The following is a 20,553-nucleotide window of genomic DNA, read 5'->3' on the forward strand; positions in this document are numbered from 1 at the left end:
ATGTGGGGTCTGTATTTGTGGTGATGCAATAACAGGCACAAGAAATGTGAGCAGAATCCAGCATGCCACTTTCAAACCCACAAATGCTTTCCTTTTCCCTCTGGAGTCATGATAAATATGTATTAATTGGTTCATGTAATTTTGTGTGCAGTAGTCCACATACTACTTGTACTATTTTCTATTTTTAATGAAATTCTGAACTTCTGGTCACTGAGGGGCAGATTAGGATGGCGGGCGGACTTTAGTCCGCTCGCCACCGTAGCGGTGCTGGGACCGGCTGCCAGTGGTGCGGCGGTCCCTCACCTGCAATTAGGATGCCACCGCCACCGTGGCGGTGGCATCCTCTATTCCCAGCATTGTGGCGGGCGGAGCTCACAGCACCGCCCGCCACAATGCTGGGAATGCACTGTGTGCATTGTCATGCACAAGGTGACATGCACCGCGAGGTGCCTGCCACCATGTCCATGACAATGCAGGGGGGTACCATAGGTACCCCCCATGTGCACCCCCAATACCCTGGGGGTCTGCAACGGGCCCCCAAAAGCAGACTCCACATGACATTCCATGGCGAGGTATTGGCCATGGAAAGCCATGCTCCACTGCCCATGCTAGTATGGATGGCGGTGTCTAGCAGACACTGCCACCATATATGGCCCCTTTTCCGCACGGTCGACCGGCGGAAAGCCGGCGGACAGTCTTTCCGTCCGCCGGGGTCCCCCCGCCATACTAATATGGGGGGAAATGGGTGGCGGGCGGGGATGGAGATCGCCACCACCATGCGGGCGGTGGCGATCCGACCTACATCCTAATTGACCCCTTAGTATTTTTTGTGAGAGTATGAATGTATAAAAAGTTTACTTGTAATTTAACAAAACCAAATATTTGAAAAATAGTGTTCATTTTATTTACTTTTTCAGCATGTTACTTTGTGTATTGTTTAAAGAGAGCTATATTTATGTCACAACATTTATGACAAATGGCTCAAGTGATTTAGGGGCATATATATCAAGCCCATTTCCGGTTCATAAATGGGCCGATTTTCAGAATCGGCCCTTTTGCAAACGGAAAAAAGCCTTTTGGGATGTATCATCCCAAAAGGCCCTCGCAATATAGGGAATCACAAAATTTGCGATTCCCTATTTTGCGCATGCATTTAAGGAATCGCAAATTGCGATTCCTTAAATGCAATGCAGGAAGCACCCAAGTTGTGTGATTTTGCCCTAAGAAACCGCAAATTACCACCAACTTCAAGTTGGTGGTAATTTGCGATTTCTATGAAAAATTAACTTTTTTGCATTTTTATAAGTGGCATGTGGTGCACATACATGCCCTTTGGGCATATATGTGCGCCACATGTACACACATACATATTTCAGGGGTGCAACAGGGTGTCCTTTTGACACCCTTGCACCCTTGAAATTGCATTCTCAATTTGCGAGAACCTAATGGCTACTCGCAAATTGTGAATGTCTTCCCATTCATTCCTATGGGCCTGTAGGCCCATAGGATTGAATAGCAAGGTATTCCTTGATTGCGAATCGCAATTTGCGATTCGCAATTAAAGAATATTAAGGAATCGCAATTATTATTGCAATTATTACATACATAACATTTTACGAGAACTTAATAGCGATTTGCTAAAAATCGTTATTAAGGAATCGCAAAAGGGCTTGTTCATACATATGCCCCTTAAAAACATGATAAAAGGAACAAGAACCAACTCTGATCTACTGGCAATTATAGAGACTGAATGCCCTTGATGTATATCTCAAACTGATAAAAGATAAATCCAGACATAAAAAAGAATTGAATATACAGATGAATCTCCAAGTTAGAATAAACCCTATTAAACCGTTTTGTACTTAGAGTATGGCTACGTATTGAAGAGTAAGCCCAATAGCATTTCTACTAGCTGTACCTCCCAAATATTGTTTCAAAGCAATTTTAACATTGCATTCATCCCACACATTCAAAAGTCATGTTTAATCATGTCTTTTCATCCTAAAAGATGTATTCACATAATAAAGGTACAATGCAGTAAAATATATATTTGAATATGGATATATTCAGAAATTCTAGGAAAGTTTAGCTGGCAGAGCAACCATTTATTTTTATTTACAGCAAATATGTCATAATTTTACATATTTCCATTACTTCATATTCTTTGGGAACCGAGTTGAAATCAAATGGGTGTTTAGCAAATTCGCTATATATGACTTTATAAATAAATAAATAAATAAACTGGGCTTCACAGCACTGGAATCCATTCTAACAATGCACTAATGGTTTGCAGGGCTCAGGTTGTGCACTTTCACTTAGTTTGGCAGAGCATCCTGTTTGCATGGTTGTATTATGAAGGTGTGCTTGGTGTATTAACAGCACTGTATGTTGTTCTCTTGTTATGTACATGATCTGTTTGGAGCTGGTAAAGAAGGATGAGTGGAGTGCCTATATCAGAAAGCAGATCCCCATTTGTGATAGTAATAATGTCAAGTGTTATGGTGTGCCATGCACGCTGGATGCTTTCTTTTGTAGTTTGTGAAGATGTGCAGGTTGTGTTTGCTGACAAGTTCACTATGTGTTATTCTGCAGGCAGAAGTGTGGTGTTGTGAATTTGTGTTTGGCTCTGTAGTACATTCTGTAGGCTGTGCAGAAAGACTTTGTTGTATTGTATAGTGAACTGACAAGTTCACTATGTGTTATTCTGCAGGCAGAAGTGTGGTGTTGTGAATTTGTGTGTGGCTCTGTAGTACATTCTGTAGGCTGTGCAGAAAGACTTTGTTGTATTGTATAGTGAACTGACAAGTTCACTATGTGTTATTCTGCAGGCAGAAGTGTGGTGTTGTGAATTTGTGTGTGGCTCTGTAGTACATTCTGTAGGCTGTGCAGAAAGACTTTGTAGTATTGTGTAGGATGAGATAGGCCTTTATATGTCATTGTATCAGGGAAACGTGTACTGCTATGTATAGTGTTGCCGTCCTTCCCTTTGTTGCGCGTACCGTTTCTGTGTGTGGTTGAGCGGGGATTCCATCCTTATGTGTGCAGTGTTGGGACCGCGCCTTCTGGGATATCGGCTGGGGCTGGAGCAATGCAGGCTGGTGATGTTATTGGGATCTAGTGGAGGATCCCCAGTGACAGGAATGTTAGTCAGGTATCTACCACGTCTTGCTTTAAAAAAAGAAGTGATTACTATTTACATCGGAGTCTCCTGGTCGATATTCAAAATTTCCTTCATCAAAGACATTGCACTATTTTTTCTAACATGGGTGAAAATAACGATTCTCCAAATAAAATGCTGAGAGAATCTGAATTTCATTAAAGACACAGAGGCTAATATTCTGCATTTTTCCTTTAATGCCACTCCGCCCAGCACTCGAAAGAACATTACATCATAAAACAAAAGCAATCTAGAATAGAACATCCACACAGTATGAGTAGTCCATACACGGAACAATCTTCCTCTTCAAAATGCTAAACTTGTTCCCCCTTTTTTGTTAAATGAGACTTGAGTAAACAGCAATGGTGTAACTTCTTACAGCAACTGTGTAACTCCTTACAGAAACTGTGCCAATGAGTATTATCTGAAAAAAATAAGAATTGTTAAAGTATCTTTCTAAACAAATCTTTCAATAAAAAACATTAAAATGCAAAGATAATCACTTACACAAGGAAATGAATAAATCAAATTCTAAATACTTTATTTACCAATATATATATATATTATTTAAATAATCAAGATAAAAGATCCCATCAGATTAGGATGGGACTTGGGATAAAGCTAGCATCCATGTCTTTAATGAAATGGCATTTTATTTGTGAGAATCGCTATTTCATTACAAGACCGGAGGCTACCATTATGCATGTTGGTAGCCCTCTGATACCACATCAGACATGTGTTCAACTGGCATTAGACCAATCTGTTCTCATAATATCTTCCAGACTTCTACCTCTTCAGAAGGTTTGAATAGCCAAAGAGAATGAGCGTGAACCTTTTGCAAATTAACACCAGTCTGATGCATGGAAACTGTGGTAACTGCTTAAAAAGGTTTTAGAAATGAAATCAAGAATTGGTCAACACCATCAGGTCGAAACTAACGCATTTGAGAGTCATATTCTCTCATGCAATACACTACATGCAATTTCTTGCACAAATCAAGTCTCGGATAAAGTTATCCTGAAGGGGTCATAGCACCTGTTACTTATTTCCAATGCCTAAATATCTGAAGCTTAACAACAAGAGGTTAGACATAAAAAAGAGGCTAGTTCATAGTAAATTGTTTCGAATCAAATTAACTTTTATCTGGCCATCTAGTAAATAAGGACAAGAACCAAATTGACATCCCACTGGGTTTCATATCTCTTATGGACTCTGCAAACCAAAGCATAATACTAGACCTGGGCAGAGCTCGCAGAGTTTCACTCTGTGGAACTACTCGGTGTTGCCAAAAAACTCTGCAAAATCCCATAGAGTTCCGCGAGCCGGCTGAGTATATTTTTAATTATTAATTAGAAATGTCATGTTGCCATACAAAAATTCAGACTATGCTACCTGCAGTTCCTAAAATTAGACACTAGATGTCTCTGTTGCATCAAATACATATGATTTCAGTTACAGGTTGGAGGTTGGTGCCCAAGACCCAGAGACGTGTAATCTAATATTCTACACGCACATGAATTAATGATTACCTATACATCGTGCATATTCTACAAAAAGCTAAAGCTAAAGTAAAGAAACTCAAATTAACTCACCTACGTTTAAAGAGCGGTGTTCAGTTTGGGATTGCCAAGACCCACGGCTCATAAATGACAGGGTACTGGCCAGATTGATGTTATCAATAAGTAGAAGAGAAGTCAAGTGGTTCACAGAGCACACATTCTCTTAATAATTAATTTATTAGCAGATTGCTGATCAGAGGTGTCTCCTTAGAGACGCCCTGCAGATTTGGTAGAAGCCAGGCGCAGCATTCTTCCAGCAGTGGCGAGAGAGAAAAGGTGGCCAAGAAAACTGATTTTTTTAGCAGCCCTGCATCGGAGAAGGAAGGTTGCAGGGCAGGCTGCTGAATACCATTAGCATCACATGTGTCACGTCGTCCCCACAATGATGAGGCAGACGCTGGTACTTTATTCACAAAGCTTTATTCCCTACTCTCTACTACCCCTCATCCTATTTCCCCCGACTCCTCCTGTTCCTGTCCCTCCTACAACTCCACCCCCCCCCCCCCCAACCACTAGACTGCTGCATACTTCATTACATCTCCCCTTTTCTTAATAAAACAGAATTAAATCATGAAATGTTTACAGTTCCTCAATCAATCGCACAGGTCTACGGATGGTCCGTCGGGGTCTGAGAGGTGCATCTGCATTCTCATTCTCAGACTCAGCCTGATACTCAGGCCTCAGTAGTGCAGGGCTGGTGATTGCCATCTCTTTGGTTGAGGTTTCTGTTGTCTTGTCAAGAGCATCTTTGACAGCTGGGGTGCACTTTTGGAAATGTGACACATTAGGTGTGATTCTCTTATTTTCAGATTCTGCGGTTATCATAGTTCCTTTTTGCTGAGTGACCACGAAGGGTTCAGCCCGATACCTACAGTCTGTTTTCTTTTGTTGCTCCTGTTTGACTAGCACCCAGTCCGCTTCTTGAATGGACGGGGATTTGGCTCTCCGCCTAGTGTCAGCATAAGACTTCATCTTTTCTTTATTTCTGCGATCTTTGTCAGCAATGTCCTCATGTTCACAGTTAGCTGAGATAGCCTGTAAAGTGTCTTCCCAAGTGGGTATTCTGGTCCGGATGGGCCGCCCCAGCATGAGAGTGGCAGGGCATTTACCGTTGTCGCATGTGGAGTTGTTCGATAGCCCCTCAAGACTTCATTCAAAGCAACTTGCAGGTCTTTCTTATCCAGGGAAGCTTGCTGGAGTGTCTTTTTCAGAGTGGCCATAAAACGTTCCACCATTCCGTTGGCCTGTGGCCACAGGGGAGTGATCTTACGATGTTTAAAGTTGAGGTGTGTGGCAAACTCCCCGAACTCTTGACCATTGAAAGGTGACCCATTGTATGTTTTGATCTCTTTTGGAATACCCCAGGAGGCAAATACTTCATCCAGGACAGCAATGGTACTAGTAGCCTTGGTGGACGAGACAAACTGTGCGATGGGGAATCTTGAGTATTCATACATAAGGACTAGAATGTATTTCCCTGATTGAAGGGGTCCAAAGAAATCTAAGGCAATTTCCTGCTGAACACCACTTGGTATGGTAGACATTTGAAGGGGAGCAGGAGGCTCTCCCTGGTTCACCAGTTGACATTGAGGGCAGTCCTTGAGGGTTAGTTCAACCATCTGATCTAATAGTGGGAACCACACTCTCTCTCGTAGCGCTCTTTTGGTGGCCACCACCCCACGATGACCCTCGTGAGCTAAATTGATCACGCCTTGACGAAGTTGCATAGGGATGACTATCCTTTGATCTCGGAGTATGAGCCCCTCTGTTGTGACTGATAGTTCATCTCTCACATGTTTGAATGCGTTCAGTTCTTGTCTTTCACTGAGACCTCGGTTGTCATCATCATTGGAATGTCGCCACATGTTCGTTTGTAGTCGGAGTTTCACTTGTTGTAAGATAGCACCCTGAGCAGTGGCCTCACAGATGGCTTCCAGCGGGACAGCCGGTGGTCTGGCTTGGTCGACCACAAAATTAATATATTCCTCTGCTAGTGACGATCCTGATGCACGTGAGGTTCTGGGATGTTTCGACATATAGTCAGCAGGATTGGCAGACTTTCCGGGTTTGTGTATGATGGTATAAGTGTATTTCTGTAGTCGTAGACCCCAGCGTTCTATCCGAGGAGGCATCTTGGCTCTTGGGTTGCCAAATATGGTGACTAACGCCTGGTAGTCCGTGACTAACGTAAAATGCTTGCCGTACACAAAGATATGAAAATGTTCGCAAGCCCAGACCACAGCAAGACTCTCCTTCTCTGGCTGAGAGTAAGCCTTTTCAGTGTCCGTTAAACTCCTGCTGGCATATGCGACAATGTGTGTCTGATCGGTGTCATGATCAAACTGCGCAAGAATGGCCCCTAGGCCAACAGGGGTGGCATCAACCGTGATTTCCATTTTCCTTTTGGGGTTGAAGTAAGCCAGATTATCTGCTGATTTAACGGCCCTTTTGATCTCCTGAAAAGCTTGCTCGCATTGTGGTGTCCACTTGAATGGCTGTCCCTGCTTGGTGAGGTTACGCAACGGATAGCTGATGGTGGCATAGTCTCTAATATACCTGTCACAGTAGCTTGCCATTCCTAGAAAAGACCATATGTCACCAACATCCTGCGGGCTTTTCGTGTCATTCAGAGCTGCTACCTTCTCGGGGTCGGGCTTCATCCCTGCTCCAGAAAATATGTGTCCAAAGAATTTCAAAGTGGACTTGTGAAATTCGCACTTCTCTCTGATGAGTGTGAGGTTCGCTTCTAGGAGAGCATGGCAGACTCTATCCAGCGCCGTGTCATGTTCCTGGACAGTTGCACCATATACCAAGATGTCGTCACTGTAATTCAGTGCGTTTGGGATGTGGTGATTTATCTTCCTTATGGATTCTTGAAATATCTCCGCGGCAGAGGAGACTCTGAAACTGAGCCGCTTATATCTAAAAAGTGCAAGATGAGTGGCGAACGTGATGATATATCGTGATTTTTCGTGCAACTCAAGCTGGTGGTATCCCTTATTCAGGTCTAACTTGGAGAAGACTTGAGCTCCATTGAGAGACGCGATCATATCACTCAAATGCGGCCCCAGAGGACGCTCTCGCTCAATGGCCGTATTTGGGACCCTCATGTCGATGCAGAGGTGCACTTTCCCGGGGGTACCCTTTTTCGGCACAATCACCACTGGCGAAACCTACGGGGTCGGACCTTCCGTTCGCTCGATGATATCAGCTTGTAATAGTTCTTGTAGTTCGTCCTCCACAGCCTTCTGGAGGTGGAATGGGACCCATCTGTGATGTTGAGCGACGGGTCTCACCTGTTCGTTTATGTGTAGGCGTACCTGACATCGTGCCATTTTCCCGAGTCCTGTGAACAACTTGGGAAACTTGTGGATGATGTCTGGGTCATCATGTACTCGATATAGAATTTCTACCAGCCGAAGTCGCTCAGCGGTGGGGAGGCTGAGGAGACAGTCGGCTTCTGGTCCTTCAATCACATGTATGTGAGCAGGTACAGACTGGTCCTTGTGAGTGAGAGTGGTTGCAAACTTTCCTAAACACGGAAGTGGTTTTTTCGACATCCAGGTGTACACTCTGACGTGTGCAGGGCTCAATGGAGGGGTTGGCTTAATTCTCTGGTATTCAGTCACTGGGATGTAGTTTAGGGAAGTGCCACTGTCGAGCATGAACTTCGACGCGTGATTTCCTACGCGAATGTCTAGTCGTGGGTATTTCTTGAGCTGATCCGGGTCAGCCACCATGCAAATGTACTCGTCACTGTCCTGTGACACAGGTGACGCCGACCTCGATTCTTGTGAAGGTGACCGTCTCTGCCACTGTGACTGGCGAGACTCTCGGCTCGACTGTGAGGATCCAGAGGATGATCCTTGGCGGTCTCGGACTACTTTGGCATGATGTCGCACAGTTGTTGGGCGAGACGATCTTATCTGGTCTTTCTGTCTGTCCTTCCTATAGTCCCCGCAGACATTCTCAAAATGATTGTCTCTCCCACACTTCTGGCATTGCTGCCCAAGCGCTGGACAGGAATCTGTGTGAGGGAAGTCGTATCCACATCGGTAACATTTGAGAGGACGCTCCCGTCTCTTGTCCCTTCTGCCGGAGTCATGACGTTTGTGTCCTGTATATTTGTGATGAGATTTAGGTCTTGACATCCTCCGCCTATCACGAGAGTGTCTGCGAGTGGTACGTGCTTGAAGTCGGAAAGCCTGTTCACGCTTTTCCACAAGTCCCGCCTCCATCTTCTTGGCATGTTCCTCATCCTGATTGTGAACTCTGGTCATTTCTTCGATCTCATCTAACGTGTGGCTTTTCCTTAGGAGGCGTCTTCGGAGAGACTCTGATTGACATCCCTCTATGATACGTAGTCTGATGGCATCTTCCGTGGAGAAGTTGTCAAATTCACAATATCGAGTGCGCCGTCAAAGTCTGGTGATGGATGTGCTCGTGGGCTCTTCATTTGCTTGTGATGCCAAATTGAAGGTGTATCTTTCATAATCTACATTTCTCTAATGTAGGAACTTTTTATTCAGGGCGTCACGTACTTTGACATAGGACCCCGCATCATCAGTCGGCAATTCTTTGATGAGTTGACTAATCTCCTTCCCCACCAATTTACGGAGCGCAATTAGTTTCTGATCTTCTTCCATCACCTGCGAGCCTTGCATAAAATCTTCAAAATCCTCAGGCCATTCTTGCCACCTGAGACCCATTCCTCCTCCAGCTACAAGTGCGAGTGGTTCCGGAGGGCGTAGATAGGAGACACCCATCATGCCTAATCTGTTGGTCGCAGCTGGAGCTTGCGCTCCTCTCTGTGGCGATGTCGCCATCTTGCTCTCGTTTTTGTGTTTGTCAAGGCTTATGCAGGTTACCAGTCAGTTGACTAATGAGAGAGAAAACTTCTTTGGCACTTGTTCACTAGTGTTTCTAGATCCTTTAGTTGCTTTCTTCCTTTAATTTCAGTCAGTTATTTCACTTGGCGCTGAATATTTACTTCGGGACTTGCATTTGCTCGTGCTTGTTAGATTCAGGATTTGCATTTGCTTGTGCTTGTTGCATTCAAGACTTGCATTTGCTTGTGTTTGTTACATCTGAGATTTGCATTCGCTTGTGCTTGTTATATCTGGAATTTGCATTTACTTGTGCTTGTTACATTCAGGACTTTCATTTGCTTGTGCTTGTTGCATTCGAACCTTGCATTTGCTTCTGCTTGTTACATTCGGGACTTGCATTTGCTTGTTGCATTCGAACCTTGCATTTGCTTGTGCTTGTTACATTCGAGCCTTGTATTTGCTTGAGCTTGATGTAAAACTCACGGCCGCCTGACTTTAAGATGGCCGCTCAATATCCCTGACAGGGGATAGGAGCAGGCGCCTGACTCTAAGATGGCCGCCGTCTTTGAAATCTCGTTCTCAGCGAGATTTGGCTCCACATCATCACTCCCGGCTTCTCAACATGCAGGCGGGCACTCACCACGCTGGATTCCGATCCCGGCACGCTTGAAAAGTCCAGGACTGCTGCACCTCCTCACCGGCAAGCTTCACAGGCGCAGGAAGGACCGGGGTGGGCTCCCAATGTCAACGCCTTCGCGCACCCGATCTCCACAGTTGGGGTGGGCACCCAATCTTCCACGCACAGCGGCACTTGCAGGGCCACGCTCCACACGACCTCCAGGTCGGGGAGCTCCGATTCAGGGTCGCGCTGCCGGCGGCTTCACTTCTGTCACGGCACGCGCTCGAAGGGGGGGCACGCTCGTCGCGACGGCGACGCCAACGATGCACCACACAGGAACAGGTCGCTTGCTCAGGGATTAGCGCATTTGCACAGTGCAATCATCCCACCCTCGTCGCCAGTTGTCACGTCGCCCCACAATGATGAGGCAGACGCTGGTACTTCATTCACGGAGCTTTATTGATTACGACCCTTCCTCTTCAGTCCCTACTCTCTACTACCCCTCATCCTGTTTCCCCCGACTCTTCCTGTTCCTGGCCCTCCTACAACTCCACCCCCCAACCACTAGACTGCTGCATACTTCATTACAACATGCAGCAGATGGTAGTAATGGACTGGAGAAGAAACAGTGCTGTGGGCTATATTCCTGCAGGCTGCCGCACTGCAGCGCTACAATGGAGGGGGCTAGCAGGTAGTACTACTGCTGTGTGGAGCAGAGCAGACACAGCCACTCTGAGGCTGATGGAGCCTACTATAATGCTCTACAGCTCACATATTGCTTGCTTTATTACTGCAGCGCTGACAAACTTCTTCTGGCTTGAACCCAAGCTATCTGCAACTCTTGGTTGCAGACAGTCGGTGTTTAAGAATATGCTTTTTGAAAACAATGCCTGAAACACCTAGACAAGTGAAGTTCAAGCATATCTAAAAAAGACTTAAGAAGCATAATTCAAATAATAAACATGTCAGATTCAGAACGAGGCTGCGTTTCAAGCCTCGTTCTGAATGCCAACACATATATTATTTGAATCCTGCTTCTCAACCTGCTTTTTGATAGTTTGAATGCCACTTGTCTGGGTGGTGTATATTTCAGGGCCTGGGGTGGCGTGGAGCTAAACTCTGGTACGAGGTGGCTTTCAGAGTTTTTGCAGAACTCCGCTTTCCAAGCGGAGTGCCCAAAACTCCATAAACTCTGCCGGCGGAGCGGAGTTTGCAGCCCAGCCTTACATAATGCCCTACACTGTTGCCATTAATCAGACTGTGACTCACAGAGACTGCTGATCTGTAGTAAATAAACTCTCTATAACTAAGGCCCCTTACAAACTGATCTACAAGGAAGATATCTACTTCAACTAGAGAACCTTCCCTGGCATCCACGCTCCTTTTCATGCACCAAGGTAACAACATTCTTCAAATTCTTATATACCACGAAAGGGTTCCTCGACCCCGACATCAGGGAAGATCTCTGGATACTTCCCATGCAAGATAGTTCAAAGACCCTGACTGTACCAGAGGATGCTCCTCTCCATCTATGTCTTTCAACATACCCTCCATAGCAGGAAGAAGAAAAGTGGAATGCGTCACCCGAATTCCAAAATCTTTTGAAAGCATGTTTGAGAAGTCCAAACTGGGTTATCAGTATAAATGAACATCTCTCTTATCTCACTTTCTGAAGGACTCTCTCAGTTATTGTGAAGGGTGGAAATCCGTAACGGTTTGTTCCCTTTTAACTCTGAATGAAGGCATTCACCGCTAGGGCTCCTGGATCAGGGATCCAACCGTACTTGTTCAGTTGAAATGTTAGTCTGCTCTCAAAAAGGGTCTACCTTCAGAGGACCCCAAAACTGAGCTAATTCCCTGAAACAAACTTTGTTCAGTCTTCTCTCGTGGTAATCCCTCAAAATTCTAGAATTCCAGTCCGCAGATATATTCGCCTTCCCAGGCAATTACTCTGCCCACAAACTAATGTTATGTTCTAAGCAATAAAACCCAAGGTTTCTTGGCTAAAATTTAAAGATCCAAGATTGATGAGCATCCTAAGCAACTTTTATAAGCCACTGTACCCACATAGAATATTCACAGTAATACTGCTGTGCCTTGTAAACAATGTCTGAAACTCAAGAGAGGATAAAGACCTGCTGTTAATTCCAAACAGTTTAAATGATGCTATCTGTCGGAGTTTGAATAATCCACCATGTTTCTGTACACCCAACACCTGCACCCCAAACAGTTAAACTTGCATCCAATTCCAGAATGAAGTCTGGTGAACATGCCAAGATTGCCCAGCTATACAAGCCATCTAAATTCCTTAACCATCAAACCAGTTCCTCCTTTTCCTTCTGATCCAGAGATATCTCGTCTCCATATCATAAACCTACCTGAAGGGCACTTGCCCTATCCTATGCAAAGAACGATAATGTAAAGGACCACAAATTATTGTCTGAAGTGAAGAGGATAGTAAATCTACAGCCAGATTCATGAAAGGAAATCCGGCTCGCAAAGGGCCAGATTCTGAGAATCTGGCCCTTTGCGAGCGCAATTTTTGCATTTCGGATTCATCATCCCAAATGCAAAAATCGCAAAATGCGAAATCGCTATATTGCGAGGAATTGCGTTTAAGGAATCTCTATTTCAGATTCCTTAAATGCAATTCATGAACCATTTCAGAATTGCGATTTCTCAATTTTTGGCCGCTATTTACCGCGAAGTCTGACTTCGTGGTAAATAGCGAAAACGTAGAAAAATGCACTTTAGTGCATTTTTCTAAGTTGTATGTTACACACACACGTCCTTTGGACATGTGTGTGCGCAACATCAGTCTACATTTTCATTTCATTTCAGGGGTACTATAGGGTGGCACCCTTGAAATCGCATCCTTATTTGCGATTAGCAATTTGCTAATCGCAAATAAGGAGGCTGTAGGAATCGCAATTTTTTTGAGATTTCTACATGAATCCCGTTTTGCGAGTCTTTAATAGCGATTCCTTAATAATCGCTATTAAGGTGACCTTCCTAATCCCTCATTATCCTTCGGGATCTCATTTATTTACACTCTGCAACGCCGCCGTACCCCCGGGTTGACGGCACTGGGCTGTGTCTTTGTTCTATGACAATAACTAGGTTTTTGACTGTTTGCCGGCCCGACGGGTTGTAGGCGAGAAATGTTTGATGTGATCCACTAAATAAAGGTCTTTATAAAAAAATTAAAAAATTATAATAATCGCTATTAAGGACTCGCAAAACGGGACATTGATGAATCTGGCCGCTAGTAGCCTGGCAAGCTCTCTTATAGTTGTAGCCTGAAGCAGAACTATGTTGACTGAACCTATTGTGAACCCTAGACACGTCTAAAGAGTGTGAAGGGATTAGGATTGATTTCTCTGTGTTCACTATGAACCCTAGACTTACCTGAAGGTTTTCGTACAATAATTGGAATTGACACTGGGACATAAACAGAATATCACCCAATTAAAAAAAACATGCAAACGCTCCTTTCTCTCCCTCATAACATTGGTGAAGCACAATGCTGGTGAAGGAAGGTCAAATGGAAGTGAACAACATTTGTAAAGTCCATTCCGCCTAGTGAACTGAAAATAAGGTTGGTATTCCTTCACCATGGGGATTGTAAACATTGGCATGCTTCAGACCCTATTTACCAACTAATTGTCTCTTCAGCAACATGCCTCTTAAAAGGTAGATCCCTTCCACCTTGTAGTGTCTGTAAACCAGGAATTGGTTCAAATCCCTTAGGTTTAAAACAGAACTTCCCCTGTCATGTTTCTCTACCTGGATGAGAGTAGTTACAAAAATTCTTTTTTCTTTGCCCACTTCTAAAATTGCTCCCTATAAGAAAATGGATTTTACCTCCCTGTGTACTACTTTTTGGTTATCTGCATTCAAAACCAACTCCATTGGGGAGTATGCTGAAAAAGGGGGGGTGTCTAAGAAATCCAATCTGAAGCCTTGGACAGTTTCTTAAAACCCATGGATCCTGTGTAATGGCTTCCCACACTTGCGTAAAATGTTTGATTGCACGATTGCCTACCGGGCGGAAAAGGCCTGTAATATGGTGGCGGTGCCTTGCAGGCACCGTCATCCATATTATGATGTGGGCGGTTTCATGCCTTTCCATGGTGGAGACTCTGCCATGGAAAGGCATGGGGGAATCGCTTTGGGGGCCTGTTGCGGGCCCCTGGGGGATGGGGGGGCTGCACTTGGGGGTACCCATGGTACCCCCCTACATTGGCATACACAAGGTGGCAGGCACCTAGCGGTGCCTGTCACGTTGTGCATGCCAATGCACGCCATGCATATTCAACATTGTGGCGGGTGCTGCTCACAGCACCGCCAGCCAGAATGTTGAATATGTAGGATGCAACTGCCAGGGTGGCGGTAGCATCCTAATTGGCGGTGCAGGACCACCGCACCACTTGCTGCCGGTCCCAGTACTGCTAGGGCAGTCCGCCCGCCATCCTAATGGACCCCTTAGTCTCTGCACCAAATTTGCAACATAGCTGCCCATACTGTCTGTGTCCGTACTGTTTGCTGTATTGAAGCTTGGTAAAATGTTTTCAATATAACAAGGTGAAACGACTGGCGTGTTCTCTTTTTACCCTCTTCTTTACCATATATGCAGCTTAATTTAGCTAGAAATGACTTGCACTAATTCTCTGGGCCTTTCAGTCTTGAACTATTGCGACACTGAGTGGTTTTAAAAGATGGGTCCATTGTAATCAATAAGGATGAAAACACATGCATGAGAGACATTTATTTCCAAAGCAGGTGATACCACTGAAATCAATGCAAGGCATTTTTCTTGTTAGAAGGTAATAATGAATGTAAAGAGGGAGACACCCATTAAATGAGAGTAAGCTGAGATAAATGTTTTTGCGGCATCATGGGAAAAGGTTGGAGGAATAAAGGGGCATTTTGGCAGAAAACAAAATGTCACACTACATTTCATCAAGGTTTTGAGGCTTTGTTAAAAACGGCAATGCCATCAGACTTTGGACATGGGACAGGCTATCTGAGGTCAGTGGTCTGGATGAATCAGCGACTTCACTTCCTAGATGAGGCAACGACAGGAAATGGGAGAAGTTGGAAGAAGAGGATCAGGCAGAAGAACATACACACATGCCAGAGGCCAGCTCTGGCATTTCTACGACCCTACCATGCAACAATTTTTTATCCTGCTGTGTTCCTCTGTTTTCTACATACTGATAGAACCCTCTGTCGAGATAACTATGCAACAGAACAACTGGTGACAAAGGGTTGGGAATCAGTACCCTCATGCTGATGTCTGCAGAAAGAAGAAGTGGCGACGTGGAGAGGGCACCACTCCAAACAGGCACGTAGAAAGCAAGCCGCACAGACTGCTAGGAAGAAACGACAAGCGTACATGCACTGGCACACTGCTGCGGCCATGTAATGAGGGGGTAACTGCAAGAACGGTGGACCCCAAGTGGTAGAACCCATCTCTTATGACAACGAATAAGGCAGCAAATGAGACAAACAGATTAAGAGGACCCAATCTCTACCACCCACCCCCACAACTAAGAGCACAAGACAAAGGGCCATGTACCCCAGAAGAACAACAAACAAACATGAAAGGAGTGCTCATTAAATAATACACCGCCCCCTTCAAACTGCATGGAGGTCACCATCATATGGTCAGAGGACCTCCCAACAAACTGATGCATACCTCCCTTTTGGGGTGAGGCACCCTCATTAAATTTAAAGTAAAATACCATCTAAAGTCAGGCTACTCCATTTGAAACCACAGAGACTGCTTTTTTAAAGTGAGGCGCTCTCATTGGTCAACACTAGAGCCACTATCTTGAAGTCAGACAACATCCGAAGACAAGCCAGAATAGTGCAGCTAAAGAAAGAAAGCAGCAGATAAACATCACATCTTGAGTTAGAGATAAACTGGAAGCAAAACTACAAGTAAAATCCCAAGATCAGCACATCCTCCGAGACAAAGTTGGGACAGGGTCAGCATCATACCTCTACCCTCTGGACCAGCTGCTTGAACCTCCAGAAACACCACAGGATCAAGATGAAGGAATGCTTGATTGACTTCCACAACTTCATTGAAGCATTGGGAGAAAAGAACAAAAAACAAATTCTGTCAGCGATGAAGAACCTAGAACAGCGTGATTTTGGCTCCACCCTTACATGTCACAAATCTGCCATATATACGTGCACTTGGCACGATATACTCTGTGTGTCCTAAGGTTATTAATGTACAGGGTTACACTTGAACTCAGTGCTGAAGTGCATTTACTGTAGAACTAGAACATCATTTACACTGTGTGCCTTCAAATTATTAATGAAAAATGAAGTCTTTAGGTACTTGAGAAACCATCTTCACACTATTAAAATGTATTTACTTCAGAAACGAGAAAGATTTATGTAAGCGTATGCACTGTTTTCCCAATTGAATTTATAATGCTGTTCTCACTTACATCTATATTCATGTATTTCAAACTATATTGCATTTACTTAAAGTGATAAACATGTGTTTCCTGCGGACACAGGGACCACTCCTTCCTTGCACTCCTTTCTCTTTCATTCAAATATTACTCAATTTCTTCAAAGCACTGTTTGTAAATTTTGTTTTCATTTCCAAACATTATTTCGTAGCGAGTTTTTCAATCTTTGTATTTCATTTTTCCATGTTTTATGCATTTCTTTTCACATTATACTAAGTCCCAATGCATTTCAAGCAAACAGCTCTTCATCAGGGGATAACTTTCTCTGAAAATATAATACGTCTTGTTGAGTAATGGGTCACTTACAATAAATATACATGGTTAAACTATGAAAATAAACATGTATTCATGTACTGTTATACCGCATTGGTTTTCACATTGTATGCCTCTTGAAATGTATAAACGCGAGTGTACCATTTACTGCTTCTGTCAACCACATACGTTTTATACCTTATAGCCCTTTGCCTCAATAACGCACTAACCTTGAAAACTTCGTCTCAAACTCCCAAACTGTCAGGCTGTAAGGGAACGAAAAACCTCGGTAAACCGCTTGTCTTTTGTGAGTGTTTCGATATTAATGCGCAAAGTTAAAGAGACGTGTTCCTACCCGGTGCATGTTGTCTACGCTCTTTCCTCGCTACCTCGGCGTTCGTCGCTCTATCCCTGCGTGCTGATTACGGCTCTATGACCTATTCCCGCTCACGTGACTACGTGCGTGTGCGTGTGTTATTTACTTATAGTTAAAGTGACCCGCACTTCAATAAAACTGACACTGTTATTTCTGTTACTCACGAAATTCCGCTGGTGCTATGAACATCTGTTAGGGAATATTTAAGTGAGCTATGGTACAAAATACATATTCTTGTGATAAAATATATGTGCAAGGGCATATTCTATAACTGTATTCACTCGTGATAAATAGGTGATTTACAGTACATATTTACATAACAATTCTCATACCCTAAAGGCTCAGTAGGGTACCTACCTATGCACCAACGACGTATATGAAAATAAAGAAACATACACACAACCAACTAAACCTTGAGTGCACTACCACGCCCCAAAAAATTAGAATTTACTTAAAGTGAAACATGAATCTAATTCTGAATTTATGTACTGACATTTTTTATTTGTTTGTAGTTGTATGTGCGCATATGAACATGTACTAAATGTGAACCATTGAATCATACATTTTAAGTTGACCTAATTAAGCCTATATTTCTTTCTGTATAAAATACTGTTTTGCCATTTTTGCTTGCATGTCTTTTTCTTGCAGGTACGTTCACATGTTTTGTTAGTTTGAGAATAGATGTAACACTGTGTGAGTGACAGAGAGCCTGAGTAAAGGACATTGACAAGATTTTGGAGATCCAGAGTGTTTTTACTGACAATTCCTGTTCAATAATGTATCAGGAGTTGCAAGCTATTCAAGGTTGACATCGTTATCAGGTCTGGTCTGGGCGAATCTGTCAATCGTGCAGCTCATAACGTGAGAAAGGAAAGGGCAATGGAGCCCAAGATGGCATGAACATGGGGTGACAATCAGAAGATTTGTGTGGTATTAACTGGTGTTCTCACAGTTTGATCACAGCACTATTCCTTTGGACTTTGAGAGACACAGACTTCTATGCTTCTCCTTTGATTCTTTACCGATCATGGCTTAGGCTAACACTTATTTCCATACCCCTGGAAGACTCTTCACTGAGCTTCTGTGATGCTGACACCTTCCTGCATTTCCCTCTTTCCTGCATTTCCCCAACTTTTTGAGATCTTTTAGACTTAACCACCCGTGTTGGTTTAGACTCTAAATTAGATGACTTTAGACATTACACATGTTTTGGGGAGAGGATCAGAGTCTCTTATCCGAGCACCAAATCTCGTTGTTAACTTTCTGTATTGTTGTGACTGAATTCCTTGTCTGTCTCTAGCTGACGCGCCTGAACTTCTGTAGGAGGCTCGGCTATCCTGTTGTTATTCTGTATCTTTATAGCATGATTTTGAGATTCATTTACATTAACTTGACTGTTAACTTGTAATAACTTTTTTTACTTTATTCACTGATTCCTGTTCCTTATTGTGTAGCCAAATGGGAAACACTGTTAATTAAATTGCTTGACTAGTGCTAACTCCCTTTACCTTTCAGTCGACACAGAAAGATCCATCTGATAACCAATGGTAAGAGGTTAGCCCAGCACTGGATGAAACCTCATACTGAAAGAAGACCACACAAACATCAAGGCACTATTACTGGACTAAGCAGCTACCTATCAAAAAGTACGAGAGGCCCAAGATGTGAAGCTCCTACTGCAAAGGATCGTAGACTACAAATGATATACTTTCATCTGAAGAACTGCAACCAATCTAGCAGAATAGATTATAAACTGCTATCCTTACAGTTGTGGTTGTATATGGGGGCATGACATTTATAGAGTGGGACAATAGTGGCAATAATGCCTTTAACTAGATCTGAAAGGGTTTATGACTCCCAACTACACTGCAACCGAGCCCTAGGCTCTTGGGCTATATCGCTTTAACAAATAGTAAAAAAACATTAAAATGGGAGTATGTATCTAGGCACCCGAATCTAATGAAATAGGCCTATTCTAAGATAGCTGGTGCACTAAAAACTATGAGTAACTCAGTTTCCCAAGGCCTAGATCATTTTTATAAGCATGCCATAAGCAACTGTTTTCAGCCCTGACAGACCTGCTATCAAAAGGGCCCAAAAGTTTGATAAAAAACAAAGCTGCTCCGCATTCGTGGTTCATGATCAGTGTAGACTTGCAAAGGTTGCACTTGTGAAGTCTATAAAAGCTAAAAACCGTGGAGTGATCACCACAGCATGGAGGGAATACAAGGAGGTGATGGCCCTTGCTAAATCAAGCTGGGGGAATGAGCTTTGGAATGACCTGAGCATACAACTAGATCTGGTGACTCCAATTCCTTTTGGGGTATAATTGTACATGGTAGCCGCCATGCCGTGCGAAGCGAAGTCACATGCCACGAGCCCAAATATTGTACAACACAAATAGAATCATTAGAATAACCATTAGGAAGTCCCTTGAGACCTTAAAGTCTATAGCTCCTATGAAGGCTCTTGCCCCAGACTGTATCCCGGGTGTTCTTTTCGCAGCTGAGCTGGGTATACGGTGCCTTACCTAAATGTCCTCTCACTCGCAATATTAGATGGTGGCCCTATAACAAAATCATGGCAGAGTGCCGAGATCATCCCCATTTATAAGGAGGGATGACAGGCTGACCTTAGAAACTACAGACCCATCAGTTTCATTGATGACCTTCAGAAGCAATCCTGGCGGCAACTTCTGGGTAAACTTTCTGACTGGGCTAAAGAGAACTATGTTTTATCAGTTCTCCAAGCGGAGTTTAGAACTAAAAACAGCAAACTAGATCAACTGTTCCATTTTTAGGTCGAGCTAGAGTGCGCATGCGAAGCATGCGTCTAGCTCGACAACTATTGTTTTCAGTCTCCTGGGAATCTGAGACAGCGTTCGGCCACGCACTTCTGCTGTCTCAGATTTGTCCTCGTGAGCGCGCTTTTGCTGCTGGCTGCTTGCTGTGTGTGCGCTGTTTCGCTTTCGGTTTTGTCTTTCTCAAGACATGTAGTGCTGGATGCTAAAGAGGACACTCGCGTACAGACCCCCTCCCCCCCACCAACCAGTCATCGGGCTCTTTTAACACACACACACGCATACATACACACGCATACACACACGCGCGCACACGCAGACACACGCGCGCACACATCCCCCTCACACCCCACTCACCAGGTTCTTCTCGCGTGTCTCTCGGCAGCCAGCGGGTCATTCTGGTTAACAGGCGGGGGCCGCGGGGCTCTCCACGAGCACGGGAGACCCGCTAGCTGAGACGCAAATCT

The 20,553-nt window shown here is 44.0% G+C and overlaps 1 long non-coding RNA gene across 1 annotated transcript; it reads right to left on the reverse strand.

Moving 5' to 3' along the window:
* Nucleotides 1–3,366: 3,366 nt before the first annotated feature.
* LOC144799541 (uncharacterized) lies at nucleotides 3,367–17,306 on the reverse strand. Its single transcript, XR_013603833.1, has 4 exons — nucleotides 17,266–17,306; nucleotides 17,141–17,176; nucleotides 16,171–16,251; nucleotides 3,367–3,581 (listed from the first exon to the last, which is right to left on the reverse strand). It is a non-coding gene; the product is annotated as an uncharacterized LOC144799541 (long non-coding RNA).
* Between the last annotated feature and the right edge of the window lie 3,247 nt (nucleotides 17,307–20,553).

The sequence above is a fragment of the Lissotriton helveticus genome, chromosome 12 (assembly GCF_964261635.1).
Source record: "Lissotriton helveticus chromosome 12, aLisHel1.1, whole genome shotgun sequence".
In the NCBI taxonomy this organism is placed as follows: Eukaryota; Metazoa; Chordata; class Amphibia; order Caudata; family Salamandridae; genus Lissotriton; species Lissotriton helveticus.